Source organism: Echeneis naucrates, chromosome 19, assembly GCF_900963305.1.
Source record: "Echeneis naucrates chromosome 19, fEcheNa1.1, whole genome shotgun sequence".
In the NCBI taxonomy this organism is placed as follows: Eukaryota; Metazoa; Chordata; class Actinopteri; order Carangiformes; family Echeneidae; genus Echeneis; species Echeneis naucrates.
In genome coordinates, this window is record NC_042529.1 from 16,076,719 (window position 1) to 16,099,795 (window position 23,077).

The 23,077-nt window shown below is 39.2% G+C and overlaps 1 protein-coding gene across 1 annotated transcript in view; it reads right to left on the reverse strand.

Annotated features, from left to right (window-relative positions):
- The window catches only part of rbfox3a (RNA binding fox-1 homolog 3a), a 555,532-nt gene that overhangs the window by 459,023 nt on the left and 73,432 nt on the right, over nucleotides 1-23,077 (reverse strand). The window contains exon 2 of the mRNA XM_029527245.1: nucleotides 4,347-4,441. The gene's annotated coding sequence lies outside the window, so the exon portion shown is untranslated. The remainder of the gene's footprint in view (nucleotides 1-4,346; nucleotides 4,442-23,077) is intronic.

Consider the following 23,077-nt stretch of genomic DNA (forward strand, 5'->3'; position numbering starts at 1 on the left):
GTAACTGATTTTGATATTTAAAAGGCAGCACAATTTCTTTAGCTTTGGTGGAAATTCTTGGAAGAATTTGAACACCTCAACCACTTATTCCCTTTCTTACTTTCCTGGTATGCGTGAGTGTTTGCTCCTCAACCTACAATCCAGGGTCCTACAGTAGATGTCTGATTCACACTGTGCCTGATTTATAAGTACAAAATTACAAGGAAGTGTTAGTGTTTCAGTGTTATTGAAGAACTAACCCAGTTTTTGTCTCATCTGACCACAGCCTGAAATCTTGTGGAAATAATGCTAATCAGGCCAATGATGTATTGAGAAGCAATCAGAGTAACTGCAATAAACCGCCAGTCCGATAGGTGGCGGTAAGACAATAGCGAAAGCCGTACAACAACCATTTCCTCTGCATCTCTTCATCAGCATTAATTCTGATCAAAGTTAAGACCTTGTCCAGCCTTCGCTCCACATTTTCTGCTCTTTTTCCATCATGTAACAAAGCCGCAATCACGAAAAAGAAACAAAGCACAATGTAAGGTAACAAGCAAGCGGCTGCCGATTTACAACAGAGTATTGGGGCCACATTGAGGAAAAGCAGAAATTGTGAGATTTTCAGAATAAAATTTATGAGAATTAAGTCAACATCACAGGAAAAAAAACATAGGTTTACAATGTAAAAGTGGAAATATGAGAATAAAGTAATCATTTCATTGGTTTATTTAAGAGGAGAGACTTCAAATGAGAGCTACCCTGCGTTAGGATTAGAGTTGTGGAGCTCTTTGTTTGAAGATTATAAAAATGATTGTGCTGTTGTATTTCAGCCAATTACTGCTCTATAAAATGGAGACAATGTTGATGAGAGTCCCGAGAAGGCACAATATCCATACAGTTTGTTCAAACAGCAGCCTACATCTCATGTTGTCCTGAGGTTTTGAAATTCCACCTTTTTCATGACAAACTGAGTCATCATCCAGCACAATCTGATAATCTAGTACAGGAGTGAAGTTTGTTGTCCTGACTCACTGATCTGTACTTGCCTTTTTGAACACTGCTGGTGATTGGAGAATTAGAGGGGATATGAACTAATTTGTTCATAAGGTGTCTGCATGGCAGGAGTTTATACTGGAGGTCATTTGCAGTAAAGGTAAAACGTTGTCAGATATGCGCCATTAAATCCACAATTCAGTAGATAAACTGCTGCCTTTATCCCTTCAGCTCGTCTCTGTTTCTGTGGCTTGGATCTGTGGGCTGCTCTGCTGCCTCGTCTCCCCACACAAAAGAGCACCTGGCCAAGCACATAATCCTCTCAGACCCCTCATAGAGCCTCGAGCTCTGGATCTCCCCCTGGAGGCTGCAGCTAACCGCTAACAACTTCTAGCATCTGGACAGTCGTCACTAAATGCTAATGACAAACTGAATGAATGGAGGGATTTCAATTGTGCGTCTGTCCAGGGGTCTAGAGAATGGGATTATTTTTGAATAGCTCGTTAATATATTCTGTACACATCTTCAGTGATGTTGTTTTGTTTTTTGTTTTTTACTGAGGAGCAAGCGTGGAGGCATGTTGAGAAAAGTATGAAAGGGAATAAGTGGTTGAGGTGTTCATATTCTTCCAAGAATTTCCACCAAAGCTAAAGAAGCTGTGCTGCCTTTTAAATACCAAAATCAGTTATACTGACAGCACACACGAACAAACTGATGCATACACACACAAAAAAAAACACTTCAGTGTAGAAAATCATTGGGACTCTCTTGTTGCCTTGAGCCCAGTTTTCCTTGTTTTCCAGTTCTCCTGTGCCAGTGTTGTTTTCTTTTAGAGTAGAGAACAGAAACAAGCCTCCAGAGACCAGCGGCAACCAAAGGTTCCATGATTGGTTTCCAACAGTAATAATAACTTTCTTATATCAGTAACATACTACTTCATAATGGGTTACACTGCAAGCAACATGTGCTGAAAGCTCTCCTCTCTGCTATTAGCTGGATCTTATACATCCCTATAAATGATGACAACAGTGAGAAACCTGTAAAGGAAGGTGGACTAACTTCCAAGGGTGAAAAGAAAAACCAATGAACAAAACCTGCATTCTATCTAATGACCCCCAGTGGGCAATTTCACTGATTCTTAAAGAAATCATTCTGGAATGAATGTGAATCTTTTCATGCCTTATTTAGAGAAAAACAGACAGTAAAGCAAGGCATCTACGGTAACTCATAAAGAGTTGGGTCTTGACCTACTCTATGTGTATCTGTATGCAAGAAAAATTACACATGTTCTTATCATAAGCAATGTTGTAGTTTGTGCTTGTATGTGTGAGGATGCGGTAGACTGGAGATAGTTCACAGAGACATTTTCAGACTGGACAAAGAGCCTAAATGACTCAATTTTCTTGAGTTATGCTTTTAAAATGTCTTTGGTTTTGGAAGATGCAGGAAGCATTCTGTGTTTACACTTTGAATGATAATATTGAAGCATTATTTAATAGGTTTCACTTGTGCTGGAGGGGGAAAAAGTTTTTTTCACCAATCATACTTCATTACTCAGTATTACATCATTATTCATTATAATAACATGCTACTTGATACCCCTGTACAGAATTCACTTCAACCCCGATGTGATTTCCTCAGTTCCTATAAACTAATGAATGAATAAAAACATATATTGGATATGTGAGTGTTCCCAGAGACTGCTATGGTAAATCAGGATATAAAACAGAAGCTGCAACATTTCCTTTTCGTATATTAAGGCTTCCATTCGAGAATTATGCAATCCCCATAGTGTCATGAAATATCATGAGACTGGTGAAAGGCCTTAACAATTTATTAGCCTGAACCCTGAACATGAAACAGGACTGTAGAGACGTGGGGGTGGAACAGCTGTATGGTCTGAAAAACAAATGTGTCTCTCACACCTGTGGTTTGGTTCACATGTTGCAGGCAAAAGAAGAAACAGCGATTGTTTGTTACCATTTAGTTGTGAAGCAGATTTTGTCTCATCCCAAAGGCGTAGTGGAGAACAAATCTGTGAACATATGGCTCACAGAAGCTCATCATCAGTGCTACACTACCAGCAAAGTGTGCTAAAAGCTCTTTTCTGCTAAGAGCTGGATCTCCTACATCATTATACATGACAACAACAGGAAAAACCATTAAATGTAAATAAAGGTGGACACATTTTCCAAGGCTGAAATGGAAAACCAATGCCCAACCTGCATTCTATCTAATAACCATCAGACGTGGATTTCACTGACTATAAAAGAAATTAGTTTGTATTACGATTTATGTGAAAATGCTCTTTGTCTCCCTTGAATTACTCAGTAAATGTTTTAATGTCTTATTTAGAGGAAAACAAACAATACAGCAAGGAATCTTGGGTAACTTTATGAACAATTTGGTCTCGACCCCCCTCTATATATAAAGTGCCTTGATGTAACTCTGCTATGATTTAGCACTGTAGAAATAAATTTGATTTGATATGATTTTTTATGCATTAGGAAACCTCCTGGAGTAAGCACAGAACTGGTCAGCTCCACACTTTACTCCTCTGGCGTGGCCCAAATTACAAAGTTGTAGCAGTGGGTTTTCACTTGGGAAGACAAGGCATCATATGCCTTGTTATTAAGGTATAGGGACTGTGGCTGGTAACTTTTTTTGACATTCAGCACTGCAGGCGGCTCAACATCTGCTCTGTTTTCACTCATTTTCTGATGTGTCAGAGTTAATCCCTGAATTTATGCATATCCATGGTGCATATGTGTTACCATGCTAACCAAATGATCTTCTGCATAAATATATGTAGGCAGCCTAAAAAACTGAGCCAACACTGCCTGTTGTTGATGATGGATTTAAAAGTAGTCTTATCATTTGCATTTATCCAAAGAAAAATGACACATCTTCTTATTGTACACAATGTTGTCGTGAGGATGTGGTCGACTGGAAATAATTCACAGAGACATTTTCAGACTGTAAAAAGAACCTCAATGTCTTAGGTTTCTTGACTTGTACTGCTTAAAAGTCTGAGCTTGTGTGTTCACACTAAGGTTAGAAAATTTTTTAATCAGCTATACTAACACTGGAGGGGGATGATTGGCTTTTTCAACAATCATCGTTCATTGCAATTATAGAAGGAATCATGTATTATCGTCTATGTAATGATATTCCAGGATGTTCCACCGAACATTGAAAACTCATCTGTGTATGGATCTGTTGTGGTTGTAATGCAAAGCCATATCACTAATTACGAATTAGTGCCTGTTGCTAGCCAAACAAGCACACAGCAGATGATTATAACTAGCATGGTGTAGGTCCATTGGGTTTGCTGTAGAAAGATGAGTGGGAGCACTGGCCAAGGGCCCTACCTGTCAGAAGAGCTGCAGTCCTCTGTGGCTGGGATGCAGAAGAGATGTGAAGAGACTCCGTTAGACTACTAGCATATCAAAGTCCGTCCGTCTGCCTGATGAAAGCGCACAAAGACAAAATGTTCAGTGAAATCTATTCGGACTTTCATTCACCAAATCAACATCAAAAATCTTGCAGGTCAATGTTGCTACAAATAAAGAACTGTCGATCATTGAGCTCACACACTGGAGAAACTTGGAATCATGCCTTGCCAGCAACTTGGCACTAACAGATTTCCCATAAGCCTGGGCTTGGGTCAGACAACTCATCACAGTTCTGACTCCAGGTCTCATCTCAGTAAGAACCTAGCACATCTAGTAAAGGGGAGGACTAAAACAGATGCTTGCAAACTGATCTGAGGTCCCTGTCTGAGTTTTTGACAAGATACCATCTCTGCTTATGAGGGGTGAAGCTATGGGACTAAGCTGATGTGTGTTATGTTGTTATGACCTAAAAAATAATGTTTTTTGCTTTTGGTTTCTATATTTTGGAGTAAAAAGTAAACCCTGAACTTGAAAACAAAAACTAAAAATTACACAAATAAACTGACAAAGTGAAAACAACGTTTTTAAATATTTAGCAAATTTAGTAAGAACTCATACTAATAAAACTCATAAAAATAAATAATATTGCCAGATATCAGCACCCTCTACCTTGGTTCTCAAGTGAATAACCTGTATCAAGTTATTAAAATTCTGTACTATTGTTTTAAAAATGTGTTTATCATGTTACTACAACATACTAAAATATCATGTTAAAACAATGTAATAACAATAAAACTGAGCAATATGGCTCATTTACTGTATTTTATCTTAGGGTCAATGAGGGACATTCATACAAAAAAAATAAATACTGCAGACAGACAAAAGGCCAGAGATAGATAGATTGATATTATAGTTTCACAAAAATTACTTTCACAGTCTTCTTGATTTGTAAAAACACATATACAATCAATTTTCATAATTTGTCATTTGTAATAATGCATTATCTTTCTGCAGAATCCCAGCCAAACATAGCTGTAAATTGCAATTAGACATTATCACCTGTCACAATCCACATTCAACCAAATAATAATATGTAAAAACACTGGCTCCCTTTGATAAAACGATCCATAGCTCTGTAGATATCCCTACCAACTGACCACGAACAAGTTCTGATCAACAGATCAGTGATCACTGATCCACGTATGTTGGAGTCCTTGTATTCAGAAAATGTAAATCCTCAGTGAAACCACAATTGTGCTACAAAATTTAATTTCAGAACATGCAATGTAAGACTTTCTGTGGTGAGTTTTTAAGGCACAGAAGACTCCCTGGGAAGGAGAACACAAAGACAAAATCCTCCTTAAGGGAAGAGGAAACACCTTTCACGATTGCTGCTGTTTAATTATACATTTGCCTGCAGTTCGGCTGCCTGGAGCTACAGTCCAATAACACAGCATCTCCAGTATGCTGCCAAATGCTTCATATAAGCTCCACCAAAAACACACTCCCAACACGCACCCTCAACAAGCATCAGCAATATCACACCCATTTGTCTGGCAGCCAGCGAAGGCTGCAGCAGACGCTTCCCAGCTCCTCTGTTCAGATTGATGCATCAGTCCTTTCAGCCCTGAGATGAGCAGTCCATGTGTGAAGTTAATTACAACGAAGCATGAGACATCTGATGTCAGAAAAATATGAGCGAAAAGATTTCAAATGCAGAAAATGCTTCCATGGGTAATCAGTCTATAGTAACCCTGTGTTGTAGTGAAACAATCAGATTTTTATTTTAGTGCAGCATTATTGGCCGCTTTGTATGTCTCAATGTGTTGATTCAGTGATAAATTGGTCACCTGTTCAGGGTGTACGCCAACCTTGCCCAGAATCTTGGCAGGGATTGGCTCTTTGGATAAGCAGCAGAAAATGGGAGAGTGAGTGAGAGATATTGGCATTATATTGGCATTGATATTGGCCTGTTTTAAGGATTGATATTCAGATTTATGTATGCTCAATTGCATTTGCATGACTGTTCATCTTTGCATCTTTACTGAAGAGCATGCATGGGTAATTGTCAGATGGGATACCAGGAGTAAATAATATTGGCTCGGTTTTGATCTGAGTTGATAGAGTTGATCAAGTTTATAATTTAATTTGGTTTGGAGGGAGTTTGGAGTAAGTCCATTGTCTGTAATAGAATACAAACCATCGAACCCCCCCACCCCACCCAAAACAACAACAAAAAAAATTAAAACCCATGGAATTAATTGGAACTGCCTTTGACTGGTAAAAAAGTCAAAAAGAGGAAAACCAGTAACCAAGTGATCATGAAATTGCCATATGCATGTTCAAAGACCTCATGAGTCATATTAGAGGTGCCGAGTAATCCCTAGCAATAGATGAAAGATGTGTTTACTATCAATTTACTGTTGTCTATGCAAACACACACAATTGTTATTGTTATCAAGTGGCCTCTCTCCCATACAATGTGGTAGATTTAGCTCACTGGTTTGGCTTTTTTTTTTTTTTATTGACGAGTTGTGTTGCTTTTTTGGGGAGTTGTTTCCATTGAGCTCTTTCTTTGTTTCTTACGGCGAGATCTGGAAACACTGGAATCACAGTACTTTCCTCACTTGAATAAATCCTCCAGTTGAGGAAAACACTGCATACTCTCATGATTATTTCTCCCTGTTTCTCAGGTGTTGTTGGTAATGTGCACTATTAAACTGTTTGTGATAGATTATTAGTATTTGTTTGAGTGTCACAAAAATGCTTATGTAATGTCTAAGTTAAGTCAGAGTTTGATGAGTATCCCTGAGTATCAGTGTGTGTGTAGTGACACCATATAACATGCAGTTTGTGTATATTGTTTATTGAGTTTATTTATTATATTTTTTATTATTTTTATAGGATTCATGTGAGTTTACCTGTTTATTGCATTTTGTTTAAAGCATTTTATGTTTAAATGTTCTGTGATTCAAGTTCAAGTTGAGGAAAAAGCTGCATGGCTATTGTGATTATTTCCCCCTCATTTTTCAGGGGCGTAACACATGCTAGAAGAGCACAGCTTGGTGCCAAAGTTAAGGCAGCCACCATCGCTGAAGTTGGGACAAGCATATCAAGCTTCCTCAGATGGCAAGATACATTCAGCCTATACTTATGTAGGCTACGATTTCGGCTACACTACCAAAACACACACACAACAAGAAAGCAGGAGAGGAAGGAGCCATTGGCAACTACTCAGCTAAAGTAACTTGCAAGGTGTAAGCTTAAATGTAAAATGCAATAAAGGAAACCAAATTAACTGGGCTGAGGTAGCACAACAATAAACACTAGTAACAGAAACAGAAACTCCAGCAACTAGACAACAAACAGTGGCACATTTTACTCTAGTAGAAATAGTCTTACATGTGTGAAAACAAATTTAGAGAAAAGTGCTAAATAAATTGATTGATTCAAAGTTGCACAGCCAGATCAGAATAATTGATGTCAAATAGAATTGTTTCCATGATATTTACAAACTACAGCTTAATCTGACTTTTGGAACTTCCACATGTTGAAACAACAGTGCTGTGAGTTATTTTTGTTGTTTATTTGGTTTTGTCGTCCTGAAACCTGCTCATGTCCTCTCCTCCTCTTTCGTCCTCCTCCGACCATCTTACTCATCCAGCATCCCCACATTTTTCTTTTTTTAGCTCTTCTCTCTCTCACCCCAACTGCTTTTTTCTTTCTCTTCTCTTCCATGGATTTGCTGCAACCTGTCCAATCCTACTTCACTCCTCCTTCATCTAACTCAGTAAGGAAAAAGCACACTCAAGCACAAGTCATGATGTTGTAGCACAAAAAAAAAAAATTTGGTTGACAAGGGCATTTTACCAGTCAGAAATTATTTCTGTCCATACCAAAGAGCAACTTCGCACAAGTGCCAAAACATCCAGTTCCTCTACAGACCACTAGAGTTTGGCTCCATCAATGACATATTAAAAACGTGTTGATAGTCTTACACAAAATACTGTTTTGTTTTTCATAGCTGATTTACGACTTCGTAGTAACTGTATGGCAGGGAATTTTCATATCATCACCGTTTAGATTTTTAAAAAGGCTTAGTTAGTTGATATCTTGTAGATTTTTGGATTAGCCAGGTATTATGAACAGGCAGGCATGACCAAGATGACAAAAATGGAACAGCCCACCCTGAGTCTCAAAATTGCTCAAAAATTAAAAATTGTCCTGTTTTCCCATCAATGTAACAACATATTTTGATTACGGGAGGCCACTGAAGAGATTCATGAATAGTTGTTTGTATGAGCTAACACTCAGGGTATTCATGAAAGAGTGAGACAGAGAGAGGACCATGCTCTTAGTTTTGCCCTAACCACTCAGCTAGTGGATCCCCGCAAAAAGTTTCAATCTGTCCAACTGCAATGATAGCCCCAGTTTTGGAACTAAAACAGGGTCATCTGTGTTTCCAAAAGTCTTAAAGTTTAGGGGCCAAGTCCAAACATAGCGACATTTTGAAACAAAAAATGTTGTGTGAATGTAGGAATACGTAAGGGTCAGTTTATTCTTCAGATGAAAGAAAAAAAAAGGAAGCTACCAACTTCGTGTTCAGGGCAAAGCTACAGACTTTAAGACTTTATACAAATAGTATACAAATAAGAAAGAAAATTTACAAGCTGAACAACTTTTGTACTTTCCCACTAGACAATTTGACAATCACTCGTATAATTCACACCATTTGGCCATTTGAATGGAAGTGGGAAATTAGATTGAGCTTTTTTTATTTATTTTTTTCAATTCCAATCTTCTACCTCTCTACCCTATTCTAATTAAACTTTTCATAAACACTTACTTTAGACATGAGCAAACCATGTTTTCTGTGAATAACTACTCTTATCTTAAAATACAAGCGCAACTGGTGTAAGAAAAAAAAAGAAAATGAATAAAGAGCAATTAGCGTAATGACTGGCTGATGAATGAGCTGGTGGAAATCTCCCAGATGTTGCTTGCTAGCTTTGCTTGGTGTTCAATAACCACCCTAATATCCACTGAAATATAACAACACATGCATCAGGATGACAACTCGCAGGGCATTTGAGGACAATGCCTTCATGACTATCTTCATAAACTGTGATCTTGAACACCTGACACACCTACACACAAAAGTATTAACACTTGCAGCTTTCATTGGCTTCCTGCCAACCATGCTGTCAAATCAGAAAAGATTAATTGTTTTTTCTTTCCTTCACAGGTGTACAAATTAAGGCTTGACATGCATGGGGTACTGGATGATATCAGGATATCTGCGACTTCAGCCAAGTCAGCCCAGCAGTAAAGTCGCTACTCAGTCTCTTGTGATGCTCAGTTGATGCCATGTGGTTTGAGTGGAGAGAGACACAACTGAGACCTTAATACACGCTGAGCCAAACAAAACAAGCTGCATTGGGTATTTTTGTGTTAACCATCTACTTAGAGTGAGTCTGCCACAAATAGTATAATATAAACTGGCAAGCTCAACATGCTTAACAGTTACCTTGCCAGCACCTCCACCGGTTAAATTACCATATTTAACACAAATTCCCCACTTGAGGACTACAACAATGAGGGTGAGGCCCAAATTTTTTATGTCTATTTATGTCAGTGAACTACACATTTGTGAGTCATGCATGCATGCAGGGGTGATTCTAGGATTAACCACTTAGCAGTCCACTCACCCTTTTTTCTTACAAAAGCAAAAAAAAAAAGAAAAAAAACAACAACTGTATTTTGCATAGGCCAAAACAACAACAGCCTCTTTCTCTCCAATTCAAACAGTGCACACTGGGTTGATTGACAATACAACATATAAAATCAACAACTAGCTGACTGTCTCCTTCCTAACAATATTAAAAGTGATATGTGGGTTTGTGAGGCAACATGGGGAAATAATTATAAGGTGTTGGTAATGAGGGATAATGCATGAAAGTGTGAGACACTTTCTTTGAGCTACTTACTGGATCCACAGCCTGAGAGCTGAACAACTCTTGTTGCCTGTGCGCGAGTTGAGCTAGTCGACTGGCTTCAGGGCTTCAAAGCAGTGCAGGTATTGGGAGAATAGGGTTGCCAGGTCTGTGAGACAAAAGCAGCCACACAGCTACTCAAAACCAGCCCAAATCCTGCCTAACAGTGTATAAAAAGGGCCCAAAAATCAGCCCAATACCAGAACTCAAAATATGCCCATAAAAATCGATATATGTTGATTTCGAAGTCCAACAAGCATAGTTATAATTGCAAAATGCACTATAATATCTACCAAAAAAAAAACAATATGCGCATTTTTGTATGTCTTTCTGTGTTTTGCTGTGGTGTTGGAGATCGCTGTGGTTGCTGTGGTCCGCACAAATCTCAAATTTGCAGCATCAACAAAATGCTTTGTTATCATCCCCAGCTACATGTTCTATCCATTCTTTAGGTCAGTCCTTATTTTCACATTCTTTTGTGTTAATTTGATTAATTAAAATAATTACATTTCATAAATAGTCTAGACCTTCTCTATATGTAAATTGCCTTGATGTAACTTTGTTATGATTTGGTGCTATACAAATAAATCTGATTTGATTTGAGTTGATTTGTATAATTCCTCCCGTATTTTGCCCACTTACCAGGCGTCATTTTGTTTTTGGCTTCCGTGCTAGCTAGCAATTTCGCTACTTCAAAGGCAGGCGGCAGGCACTGGGTGCGAGTGGTGCTGGTGATGTGATTTTGTTATGTGCTGCATTGGCATCACACAGCATTGGCATATCATTTGTGTGTCTGTGGGGCATGTGCCATATGTGGGTAGTTTCTATGCTGATCTGGCCCGGAGTCAGTTTGACAGGATTTGGGTATAAACATTAGTCATTCAAAATATGAATCTTTATTCATAAGCATTATTCATCATCTGTATGCAATAGGTCTGCCAAAGCCCAACCTGTGGACAAAATTTGTTACCCACGGCACCACTTAAAAAGTAGCGGAATTTGGCAGAAAAAACGTAGACTTGGCAACCCTGTGGGAGCAGGTGAGAGGAGGATCGTACCATTTTCAAGGGGTGGAGGTGTTCTTTTTAATTATACGGATACATTATGTTTAACCTACAAACTATTGACTCTTTCTTGGGACATTATCTGAGCTTGTGAAAGACAAATTAAAATTGTTAAACAATAACTTTTCACCCTTTGCACCCTCAAAACAGGGCTAGCGTCACTCACAATGCAGACATATTACATAACAGCAACAGACAGTGGTAAATGTACCAACCTAGAATATTTGATTTGGGTTTGAAGTCAGGGACAGCGTGATGGGTCTTGGTAAATCCAAAATGCATTCAGAAGTCCTGCTTGTTACAAACCTACAAATCCTTTTGATTTCTTGGCTAAACTATAAAGCTGTTAATGTTACCTATAGTCTAAAATGTCCTTTTCCTTTTCACTTTTGAAGCTCCATTAACATGTAAAATTTTCTTTTGATCAAAATAAATATTATTTATTATTATTATTTATTAATTATTGCAACTTTATACTGAATTTTGAAAAGTGAGAGGGTGTGCAGAGGTTGGCATGGTACCCAGGCTCCCACCACAGACATACACATTAGTGCAACTGCTGCTTCTAAGGTATGAATATGAGTGTGAATGCTTATATGTTGCTATATGTCAGCCATGCTTTAGACTGGCAAGGGTCCAGACTATATCCCGCCCTCACACAATGTCAGTTGTGACTGACTCCAGGTCCCCTACAAATTTTATAAATAATGAATGGGCCTGTTGAACGGATAAACCTCAATCAACCTATTACCTAGATGAGAGCACAGTTACGTGCTACCTGCTGGACATTGCTGCTGGACAAACCTGCAAGGGTGGCAGTGGGGCAGCTGCAGGATTGTCAGTTAGAGGCCACCCTTCATGGGGTTTCACTACATTAATCCCAGAATATCTAATGGCAATGGAATAACAGCAGTGATGTCTCCCCTCCACTCCTCTCTTCTCCCCCTTCAGCTAACCCTAGGACCCTTGTCATGGAGACACCCTGATGTGTTGAGGTATTTGTTGGCTTGTAAATGTATTAAACTGACAATTTTAATCATTCTGACAGCACATGAACACAGCACAACAATCTTGGCCCAGGCTCTGGTCTCCACAGATAACACCTGTGGCTTTTGTGTCTAATACCATTACTGTACATATGTCACTTTGGTGTTTGCTGTGCATTCTGGGCTAGGTCTGACAAAAAGTTTCACCCACACAGTGTCTTTCCCTATTCCACACATCTCCCTCCATGACATGACGGTCCAAGAACGACAACTACCATTGGGTGCTGAGCTGGAGACAGAGAAACTGAAGGCTTGGATTGGAAAGTGTGTCTGTGTGTGCTGATGATCGTGGATGGTAATTGTCAAGGTTTTGGCAGGGTAATCAGTTCCATACCACTGAGTGCCCCGTCTCAACATGTCCTATAGTAACTCTCTGTGTACAGGCACACACACAAATATACACTGTAGATGCCTGACCCCCCACACATGTTCACTGGCTTGAGACGGAAGTAAAGATCCTGTTCCCCACAGTCTTGGCTCAGAGGAACAAACGAACATCTACCTACACCCATATATATGCACACACAGACTGCATGTTAAGGCTGAATATGATATTTACAATTTGCATATTCAATTTAATGTCTTCATGTCAAGTTGTCCTTTGGCAAAATAAAATCAAGGTGAAAATTGAAAGACTTTCATTTACAGGTAAATCTCGTATGTGTCCATTTTCCTATATCAGGTCACAATCGTCTTTAGTGCAGAGGGAGACAAATAACCAAACTCAAGCCACACAAACCCATGGATGAAAAAGCTATCTTCACAATCAAGCCCTCAAGCATACAGGTCACTGCTTGCTCATCCACAAACCAGAGTTGAATGCTTCTAGAGCTCACCAAAGTTCTTTTTACACTGGACAATATACCTGCTATAACCTGCTAACATCTGGCTTTTTTGGTGATGTAAAAGGGAAAAGGGAGTTCCACCCCTGGGTCAAATTAGTCCGCAGAAGTCTTGCTTATTTATTGGCTCTGGCCCTGATCGGCAGTGATGTAAGTTTTAAAAAGACACAATCGCCTACCAAGCTTCTGACACACCAGCACTTACAGGAGCACCATTCCGGGGATGAGATGCAACAAATCAGTTTTACTAGTTTGAAGAGCAACTAGCAGCTCAATCTTTCTCCACTTCCTTCTCCTTTTCTATTACGTTTGTGTGTGAGTGGGTGTGTCTATGTTGACTCCCTACTTGTAGGTGCCCTCTCAGGCAAACCCGTCAAGCAATGCAAAGTTTACCCACCATATCTCATTTTGCACTGCAAGTTCTGTTTTCTGTTATATTCTTGTATGTTTATTTTGGACTACTTAATATTGGTATGTATACATTTTCCTCTTATTTCAGATTTAACCATTTCGTTTTCCATTCCTGTAATTATGGCCTTTCCCCCTAATATGTTGCAATTATCCTTCATGTGTTTAATCTGCCTACTTCTTCTTTCTGTGCCAGCATTCATTCTCTATGATAAATGTGTTTCTCTGTATCTTGCCTGTAGTATATTTATCACTTCTTTGACCTTGAATTTAGCATAGCCCACTGAGTTTGTCTATCTGTGCTTTGTGTACCAAGCCTGATTGCATTAAGGTCGCTGCCTCTGATTCTCATCTGTGATTGGTTCAATCTGGGTTCAAAAGAATCCAACCACAGGGAGGTCACCCATTTTTTTAATTATTTTACAAGGAATTAATTTACAAGGAAGCTGTTCCTTGTCTTATTTTTTGAAAGTGAAAGAAGCCATATTTAGAAGACAAGGAGGAGCGAAGGAAAACTGTTGGGTTGATCTGACTGCCTCTACATTTAATAATGATTGTGTGTCAATGGTATCCCTAATCTATATCCAGCTTTCTGGTCTCCATCATTTAAGAAAAACCAAAGACTAAGATGATAAACTCATTAGGAAAATGTTTTATGAGAAGTAATCTATATTCACATAGACTTCAACACAATTTAACTTCTCTTTACACCACTTTTCCCTTGACCTACTTTGTCAGTGTCTACTTGTGTATACAGTCTAAGGTCCAAACCTATGGTTGTGATAGCACAGATAAGACTGTAGTCCAAATGTCAAAGGACCCAAAATAGAGACCTGAAATGAAATGAAATGGCCAAAACTCACCAAAAACATCATGTCAGTTTGCAACTAATAAATCAATCTTATGACCCTGTCCTCCTTCCTGCTCAAAATGATCCACTCTTTTGGAATGAATCTACTGCACCAGTGTGATTTAACAATTCAATCATGTAATTCAATCATCCAAATATGCAGGGGCAGTGAGCAGCTCCTCTCTTGCAGGGACAACAGTAGTAATTTATCACAGGACACAAACACACAGACTCAGACTTGGGAATCAGTCAGAAATCATTGTTCACTGCCAAAATTGCACACAGTTGATAGCATACAGTATCAACCGCTGTTAAATGAATTGTGGCTGACCTTTTTTGAGATAATACTTCAGTTATGGTTAAACTAATTACTTCAAACACAAGCGTTGCCACTTTGACACCACAACGCTGTCAACAGTCGCAATTGTGAAAATGTGTTTGGGAGAGTCACCCATTTGTCTGACGACAAAACGTGTGTATGTGTGTGTCAGTGTGTAGGAGGCACAAGTGTATGGATGCAAACGTGGCCACCCACACAAAAAGAAACATTATGACAGTAGCGATATAATTCGCTGCCTCTAAGAAACATAATGGCCTACACATGACCAGCATGAAGTGGGTTGTGTGTATATGCAGGGATCTGTGTGTGTCTGAGTGATGTGTTGTAGCCCCAAGGGAGAGCTGATCCGACTGACAGCATCACTTAGAACAGGAACCTTGCATCAGAAATGCAGAGGTTGTATAGTGCTTACAATACATGTACCCATGAGTTGCATTAAACAAATATTTTCAGAATTGAGTAACTTTCTCCTGACATGGATACTGTACACAGGCATTAGTTCTGTTACTTGCTATTTTCTGATCACTTCTCTTGGAGAAATGTTCCTCAGCTTTAAGACTCTGGTTGTGGTGATGCTGGTAATCCCACTGACGAGTGTGGAAATGTAGCGCCAGTTCAGCCTTCAGAGCATAATTAAGCCATCCATGGCGAAGAAGCAAAACTGAGTGTAAGTGGCCTCTGCTAGAGTGTCCCATGTTGCGTTTGTCCTCAATCAAGCATTCAGTATAGATCCATGTCTGAGCCAGTCATGTAACAGCAGGTCACCTCAGGTAAATTTAAATTATTGTAAATGTTTTGTTCATATTTGATTATGACTGCAGCAGCACATAGTGGTAAGCCCCAGAGGAAGAAGGTCGTGGGTTCCATTCCCGTGTCTGCAGCCTTCGTGTGTAGAGTTTGCATGTTCTCCTCGTGTTTGTGTGGGTTTCCTCCGGGGATTCCGGTTTCCTCCCACCATCCAAAGACATCATGTTTGGATTAACTGGTGACTCTAAATCAGGGGTGTCAAACTCATTTTCATTGAGAGTCACATTAGTAACATTAGTATCATGATTGCCCTGAAAGGGCAACATGTAACTGTAAGACAGAATAAATGTAACTAAATGTAACCAAATGTAATGTATAATAAATGAATCTACTCCTTAATGTTAAATAACTCTGAATTTATTACTTATTAAAATTACAAATATTACATATGCATTTGCATAGATGTAAAATAATATATATATATATTTGCTGGTTGCTCTGTTATTATAACATAAATCCATTTAATTAGTCAGGTTAATAAACCTACATTACTCCATCAATCAACCATCAAACTATCAAAATGAATAAAGAAAAATATCATCCAACTCTAGTTATGACATTAACTTTGTTCATTGCATTGATTTTTCTCTTCCTGGAAATTTTGGGATCATTTGTATTTCTCAATTTTAGTTGATGAAAATCACATTTATCTGGATACACTGCAATCTAGTGGCGGGATGCTGTAACTTTGCGGGTAAAATAATCAGCATGCATTGTGGGAAATGTTATTTATGGTCAATGCACGCTTTTGACTTATTTATTTTAAGACAATCAGAGCTTTTAAGCTCTCGTAGGCCACATAAAATGACGTGGTGGGCCACATCTGGCCCACAGGCCTTGAGTTTGACACATATGCTCTAATTTGTCCATAGGTCTGAGTGTTTGTATGTTTGGTTGTTGGTCTCTGTGTGATGGCCCTGGCCGGTGAATCACTGTCCAGGGTGTACCTCGCCCTTGCCCAGTATGAACTGCGATTGGCTACAGCATCCCCCCGTGACCCGGAAATGGATAAACAGTAGAAGATGAATGAATGATTTGGAGCATTTCTGTCTGTCTGGAAATAACAACCACAATGAAAAAATGGTTGCCTCTTGCGCTGACAAGAAAAGGGACTGCATATTTTCTGTCCAGGCCCTCGTAAATAAATGATTCCAGTGTTTTTTGAAAATCAATTGCTATCAAGTAACAATGATAGATTACAAAATAACTTTAAAACACAACCTCTGAATTTACGTAGTGTAACATACGCTCACATGTCTGCTCTTGAACAGGATAGGTAAATACATTGTAAAAATCAACAGATAAAACTGAAATTTTGTTTGAAATTTTGTCAAAAATCAGTTTGACCCTTTTCTCTGTGGGCACTCTACAGAGTCTACAACTGCTTTGATCCCTCATATGTACCTCTCACAGATTGTACGTCTGGATCAGTACTCGAATTAAACATTTTAAAATGTTCTTGTATGAGCTTTTAAACAACAATTTAACATCAACTATTATTTTATACCGAATGGTATAGTAGTGTAAAATTGCCCTGAGCGGTGAATGATGTCACACCTTTAAACCCCACTGTGTGTGTTGTCCAGTTTAGGGTTCCGGCTGCATGTGCATTTGCTCGTTGGTGCATGTGAATCCCTCCCTGATAAACCCTTGGACCTCTACCTTTATAAGAACAGCCATATGGCAGTGTGCTATGCACAGCGTTCAAGCTAAGAAAACAATCCAACAATGAAGCCACTTCCAAGATGAAGAATCATATGTGCATATAAGAGCTTTACACTAAATGTGAAAGTAACTGGGTGACATTATGCTGCATGTCTGTTTTCTATGCTGGACATGTTAATTTTTGCTAATGAGAGGTTACCGACATGATGAATGTTTTGACAATGTTGCTGTCGCTGGTTAAGTATAACTTCATTTTATGTATGTACTCAATTTACTCACATATCTCTCTCATTTTAGATAATAATATATATGCCTAGTAATTGGCCTGTGTAGTTTTCAAAGGTAAGAGCTTAAAGCTACCACTCATCAGACCCTTTGTAAAATGATGTCAACATATGTGTAAAATTCTTTAAAAGAGGGAGAGATTGTACATATTGTAAACAATGAGATGTTCATGTATTTTTTTTTTTATTTTATATATAAAGTAGCCCTAGTTTCTATACCACTAACATATCAAAGAGCTCACAGAGAAAGGCAGACATCTCGTACTGAGCCTTAAAACCAGTCATAATGACTTACGTAACTGTGTGATGCCATGAAAGTTGTCACCATCCAGCCCACCTGCGCCCACCATCCAACCGTGCAGAATAGTTCCGTGGTGAAATCTGCTATTTATTAACTATGCCATTTATTTAACCACAAAAAAAAAAAAAAAAAAAAAAAACAGTTTGAAGTGGCTCACAAACCCATTGTTTGTAGACCTCCACAGAAAAGCCTGCGATAGGAGGAGGAAAGCACACTGAGATGATTTTTGGTTCTTACAACATCCAATATATCTTCTTAGGGATTAACGCTTCAAGTGAAACACAACAAGTGTACAAAAGGGACCCTCAACATTTTCATTATAGTCATTTAGTATCATTTACATGTTCATTCCCAACATCTTCTTCATACATGTTTCCTAACATCTGTCACTCATAATTAGCACAATCCATTAATCAGCATATTCTGTATCATCTCTGAACTGATTCCACACCTCCACTTCCCCTTCCCTTCGCCAAATGACTCATTCCTCTCCATCATGTTGTATTAAGCCTCTTTAGCTTGAAAGAGGACAGCCTTCAATAGAGCTACAGCAATTAGGGGACAGGAACTGGTGATACAAAGGGAAGTGGGAGAGAAGCGGAAAAACGGAAGAAAAGGGAGCTGGAAGGGGAAAAAGGGAAAGGAGAGATATAAATAATAAAACATAAACATGTTTGGTGAAGAAGAGGCACTATCCCCCCTCTATCTTATCTTTCTATAAATATCTCACTTTATTTTCTGCTTAGGCTGAATGCGTAGTTTAGACAGAAAAGGAAATGTGAGAGAAAAGAGAGAAGAAAGAGGGAGGGAAGAGAGAGGACTATAGAGGAGATAGATTGTTCCAAGTGAGGGGATGCCAGCCTGTGCATGTCAGCATTTCCAGGCTGGCAAGAAAGCAGCGCCCAGCCCTCCTCCTCCTCCTCCTTCCTTTGGGTGACCTGATGAGGCAGGGAGCATAGGATGGTGTGAGCAGGAGTCTCTGTGGTGGAGGAGTGGATGGATAGAGGGGGTGGGAAAAACAGAGGTCTAGTTACACAAAATCTGCTGGGCTCCGCTTGGAAGGAGCATCTCAGGCCAATTCCGAATGCTGCCCTGGCACCATGAAGACGATCAGGCTGTCACACACTCTCTTTCTCTCTCTCTCACACACACAAACATGCAAACCCAAAACACACACACACAAACACACACAGCCTGTCCATCCCCATTCCTTTCTGGTGGACCCGACCTGTCAGGAGTGGCGTGTCAGAATATTTATCAGCAGGGAAAACAGCTTGTCCTTGTTGCTGCTGTCATGTATGCCAGAGGGCAGAGAGGGAGAGAGAGAGAGAGAGAGAGAGAGAGACAAACAGACAGACTGACAATACTGTGTATCTGCGGGTGTGCTACTTGTTGACTGCTTGTTTTAAACTGCTGATGTTTTCATAAAAAGCTGATTTGATCTAGTCTGCCTGCAGTCTGATATGATGGCTGTGAAGTGGATTGTGTGTGGAATGACTTTAACCTGAAGTAACTTCAGTTTAACACACAGAGGATGTTCCTGGCTATCAAAATCTGGTCCCTCTACTGTGGTGATAAAAATGGTGTAGTACTACCAGACTACGAAGTGAACCATTATTCTGTGCCACATGTACAAATGTGGGAAAGTCCTCGGCGTTGTGAACAAATAGAATAACTGTCTTCCTCCAATTCATCTCCACAGAATGAATATTTTTCGACTGTGAGATCGCCTTGGACTCTGAATATAATCTACAGATTTACTCTAGAGAGCAACTGAGGATTTTTCTTCTATCAAGAAAAAATTCTAAAAGACTTTTTTTCTTTTTAGGGGTATTAAAAAATTAAATGCTGTTTAAAGAGCTTTGCGTAAGCCATTGAAATGAGATATTGGCACATTTTGTATTATCAGTGGTCATCAGTCAGCTACACCCTTTTACAGCTACTACTTCAGGAAATTCAGTCAGTAAGTAGAAGGACAATGTGCCTGACTAAGGTATATCTTTTAAGTGTTTACGTTTTACACAATGGCAAACTCAAAAGTGGCACAGAAAGGGGAGTATTGCCAGATTTGCTAGACAGTTATAAACGTACTAAAATAATTTTAAATTTATTGAAAGAGTTTTTGTTCAAAATTTAGTAAACCAAATTTGTTATCAACAGGTTAGCCTTGTGCCAAATGTATCCGTGTGACAACAATCGATCTTGTTTTCTTTGCTCTCGAATATACTATCAAATACGTCTGTTCAGATTTGAGGAATTAAACAAATTGCAGTGATCAGCCCTGGTTTCACAGGCCTACATTTACTGCCACTAGCACAACACATGTCATACTGTAATGGGGATCATAAGCAGGCACTCCGCAATTACAATTGGTAACTCGCTGATGAATTTACCCTCTGTGATTTCCATACCTCCCTTAGTGTGAACCACTGGTTGTGGAAGCTGGCCAAATGCTGCAAAGTGTAGCCCAAATGAACCTTCATTTGTTCATAATTTAATAGGCAACAATCATACATACAAGTTTAATTTTTGACACTATATAAATATAAAAATCTCATGTGTATCACATGCCACAAAGTTCACAAGCTGCTTTGGACCTCTTATGTCAAAAATGTTACCTGCTCTCACCTCAAATATGGCAGATATGATTTGTTTGCCAGTCAATTTCATGTGAAGTGTAACAGCGTAGCATAACTATTAATTTATCTTGATGATTTTGTTTTTAAGAAATTGAGTTAATAAGCAAACACTTAAATCCCTACTTCCATCGATCCATTAAGTACTATACTACTTCAAAAGTAAAATGTTCCAAAGTAAAGTTGAGAATAACTAAGTATTGTCACATCCAGTGACATCTGATATATAATGCTGTTTCATGAAATATGAAAATATCAAGATGACATGTGAAACAGATACAGCATTAGAAAGGCTATGCAGTCAGTGTCTAAACCCTTTCAAAAGGTATTTTAAGTTAGTATTATGTCTTTGTTTTTACATCATTCTTTTCTTTCTGCATAATTCACCATCTGCTCCATCAGAAGCTCAGTCGCATGTCTGAGGTTTCTTTCGAAATTCCAAGAAAGAAGTGACTGGAGTGGACCGATTAACTCACAGCCTTTGACTGTGCAAACAGAGTCTTCATCTGAGTCAAAAAGGACAAAGATATGAGATAAGCAGCCTGGACCAGGTGCATAATTCCCATTGGATAATTGGTTGAACAGATTTTCGAATCTAATAGATAATGAATCCAAGGCCGAGGAGCTAAGACTAATCAGATTCAGCCGTGTTTTGCTGGATTTATGTGGTTCCGGAAGATGTGCTCAACTGCCACATGAGCTGATGCACAAGATCCATACATTTTCAGTGCATTGGGAATACCAGGCGACAGGTTACATCAACAGCAGATTGGGAGACAGGGTAACTCATCCTCACTTGAATTTCTCAGCCCCCAGACTGAGTAATACACACACATCTACAGTCGTAACAATATTTGGCTATTTTGGTTGATTGCCTTTCATGTGAGCTCCCAGTCCCAGCATGGTGCTTCGTGTGCTTGGAGCTCACCAGCTTCAAAAGCTGAGCTGACCTCATTTCCATGTTGTCCCGCTGAGCCCGGCCTGCTGCAGATGGTCAGGCACAGGGAGCTGATCGTCACGCTCACAACATATCTTTGTTCCATTCACCTCCACTCTTTGACAGCCAGTTAGGCAGCCAGCCTTGGTTTGTGCATGTGTGCGCGTGGGAGGATGGATGCAACTGCAACACACAGATACTCCTGTAGGTTATGGTATTGTTTGAAATTTGGCTTCTTGCCATACCAAACAAACGCCTCTGCAAAGGGATGTGGGAGAAGTGACAAACACACGGTGGCTCTTGGTGTAGAGGTTCACTGAAGCCAAACGATACAAAATAAAACACGACAAAGAGGCAAAAAGGGAACAAATGTTTTCTAGATTTGTGTTTGCAGTGTCTTACACATGACAGCACAACACTCAGCCCTGTCACCTTCCTGAATTAGTATTTCTCCTGTGCCTACCTCACGTCAGTCACAGAGTAGAGATTGACTGGTTAATTAGACCCACGTGCACAGACGTGCATGTGCTCCAGTGCACACAGAGGAGCCTTGCACCAGACGATCCTGTCATGGGGAGTGAGTGAGATTTTAATTAAAGCGAGAGACCAATGGGAATACACAGATATCCCTGGTCACATCTAGTCAGATAAATAACTCCACAGATGAGTCAAAGGAGCAGGTATGTCTGCTTTAGAAAGCACAATTTCTTAAAAATACACAGTAAGTAATGAGAACACTTTAGAGAAGATTTATTTTCATCATAAAATATATGTGTTCTGTTTTTATTAGTCCTATTGGTTGCTGATGCTGCTATTTTATCTTATTATATTGCATGTGTTGTATGGATAGTGTAGGAATATGCAAAAACAAAAAAGAATCTATCCATCTCATAAATAAAAAATATGTTAAAAAAAGAAGAAAAAAGTTCACCTGGCCGAATCAAACTGAACTAGTTCTGGAGCAGGTTTCATTCCCACTGTGATCATGATGGACATGACAGCAGAAAGATTCATACCTATTTAAAAAGTTTAAATATATGAATGTGTTGATAGTACTGACAGCTTGAACGTGTGAGTAATAATCTCTGTAGCATTGTAACAATAAGGCAATATACCTTAACAGATCTTATTTCAAGCCAAGCTTGATGTGTTATCTTTGCAGCATAATGTTAATTTTTACTCGAAGAAAATAGAAGGCAAAGCCGGGTATGCATTTGAGTGTTTCTACCCTGTGATTGACAGACTGTACCAGAAATTGCCAACTGCTGGAGAAACCCTCCAACCTTAACACTCCCTCAGCCAAACATTTTCCTTCCAACATGGTTTCTTCCTTCTATCGAGACACAATCAAATTCAAATTACAAAACAAAAGCCTTTAGAAGTTCACAATCCAATGGGTTGCCGTTTGCTCTGAACAATCAAAAAGCAGCGCCAGTTGTTTTCCCGCTAAGGCTGCAGACATACAGTCACACCTCAGGACTAAAACCACTGATTTGGCACTTTAGGAATGTTCACTGACCAATGGGAAAATGGT